Genomic DNA, 2343 nt, shown 5'->3' on the forward strand with positions numbered 1-2343 from the left:
TTGCACATATAAACCTACTATTAAGTAGTTATGCCCATAAATAAAGTGCATGAAAAGTGCATGAAGTGCTAAGTTATGATTACAAGATCATATAAAAAAAAATTCAAATGATTTGGATTAAATCATGTTAGTAAAGCAATCGAATCAAACTAAATTCGATATTTTCCATATCCTTTGCCAAAGAAAAATGAGATGACTATCAGTTTAAAAAAAACACAATCATCTTATTTTCTTTTAATAATAAGGATATTTATTACCAAGGGAATTCAGGTTCTACATACATTGCTTAAAAGAAAAGGAGTTAATACAATAAATTGATTTGATATATCGATAGCCTCGATGTCAACTTTAGATGTCTTTTACAACTCTTGAGAATTGATCTTTTCACTTGTCATGAGCAACTAAAATGTCCGCCTACATGGGATATCTCCATCTTCTCTAAGCGAGGAATATTGATTGAACATGATCGCTACATGGAAAAAAAATGATCGTTGTTGCTGTCACACGTATACCACACTGCCAAGTCATCACGATTATTCAAATATTAAGTCAATAATTCTTGATTTTCGAAAACATGTCTAATTTTTTTTCCTTTATTCTTCTATGGGAAAGTTGTATTCCCCTTCCTTTTTATACAAATCCGTCTTTTTTTGTTCATTTCTTTTTTAAGGGGGTAATTCGGGATGATCCCTTCCATTTGGCATCTAAAATCACTACACCAAAAACTAGAATAAGAAACGCAAGATAGAAAACGGTTAACTTAGATAGGCGATCTCTAGGATTATATAGAACGCCTATCTAATTTAACCGTTCTATATGATTTATTTTATTATTTTTATTAAATTGTTATTTTATTATATAGAACGCATTTCTTATTTAACCGTTCTATTTCATATATCCAATATTTTACACTCAAAAAAAAATCTAACATACCAAAAGACTCAAAATTCTAACCCTAACTCCTCTTTCCTCTTAAGATAGCCGTCATACACTAATTCTCCTTCATAACTTCCCCTCTCGTTTTCCTCTTCTCTCACTTCTTTCCTCCTATGAGACTCTAACTCCTTTCTCTTCTACCTTCATCCCTTAATGTTCAAAAAACTACAAGCTGAAGCCCGATTAAACTCCGAGCATCGTCACTGATGTTACAAAATATGCGGTGTGCAAAAGATCAATATTCTCAATGTTACAAAAGTTGCGGTGTGCGAAAATTCGTCGACCTCTTCCTCTGTTTACAACTAGCGGCCTTACCCCAGCTCCGGTACAATTAATGCGAAAGATTAAGCCATTGAATATTTCTTTTGCTCTATTTATGGTCATAAGTTGTTGCGGGTTGATTGGTGTTTAACATTATGGAGGTAGCTTGTTTAATTCTCAATTATTTATTTTAGATCTATAACTTTTATCAATTGATTTTTATGTAATGATTTGGATTAAATTCTAATTTTTCATCTTTGATTTATGGGTTCTTGTTGTAACTTCTCTATTTGCGTGCACTATTGGTGGAGGCGCTGCGGTGGTTGAGGTTGGTGGAAATGCTGCGGTGGTTTAGGTTGGTGGAAGTGTTGATGGTGGTTCAGGTTGGTGTTGAAGTGTCGTTCAGGTTGGTGTTGAAGTGTTGCTGGTGGTTCAAGTTGGTGGAAGACTGGAAGTGCCGCTGCGGTTGCTTTCGAATTTCAAGGGAAAATGAAGTTGGTGTTCTTCTAAAGTTGTAAACACATTAATAATTATTAAGTTAGTTTAGAGAATTGTATCAAAATCTACTTGAATTGTAATTACAATAAAGTTTTTTTTTTAATTAATTTGTCATCTGACTCACTTTTACAATTGCAATTCAATTTTGTTTATTGATTGATGATGCAGTTTACGAAATACTGTAGTATATATGCAAATTCCATGACGCAATATTATTATTATTTTATTTATTTTTTTAAAAAAACAACAAAAAGAACTGTTATCTTTGCTAACCGTTCTCTTTTATTCATTTTTTATAAACATGTAAAACATGAAAGAGAACGGTTATTTTTTGCATATAGAACGCCTCTTGTACCCGTTCTCTTTTCCCTTATATAAAGAACGCCTCCTATACCTGTTCTGTAAACTTTACACATCGCTTAGCAGAAGAACGCCTCTGAGGCATTCTATAAGGCCTAATTCAACCGTTCTCTATTCCATTTTTTGTAGTAGTGAATACTCGAAAATAATATAATTTTTTCGCTCTTTGCCTCAAATTTGGGGCTTAAAAAAGCCAGGATTTCCCCACTTTCTCTATTTACAGATTTGAACACGCTATTTATGCTGAAAAATCAATGTAATGCAAAGCTTATTACGAACCATCTTAAT

General features: G+C 32.7%; 1 long non-coding RNA gene across 1 annotated transcript; it reads left to right on the plus strand.

Moving 5' to 3' along the window:
- Positions 1 to 600: 600 nt before the first annotated feature.
- Positions 601 to 1802, plus strand: LOC110694876. The gene is made up of 2 exons (XR_002505960.1): positions 601 to 1358; positions 1509 to 1802. It is a non-coding gene; the product is annotated as an uncharacterized LOC110694876 (long non-coding RNA).
- Positions 1803 to 2343: the final 541 nt, after the last annotated feature.

This window comes from Chenopodium quinoa, unplaced genomic scaffold, assembly GCF_001683475.1.
Source record: "Chenopodium quinoa cultivar QQ74 unplaced genomic scaffold, ASM168347v1, whole genome shotgun sequence".
In the NCBI taxonomy this organism is placed as follows: Eukaryota; Viridiplantae; Streptophyta; class Magnoliopsida; order Caryophyllales; family Amaranthaceae; genus Chenopodium; species Chenopodium quinoa.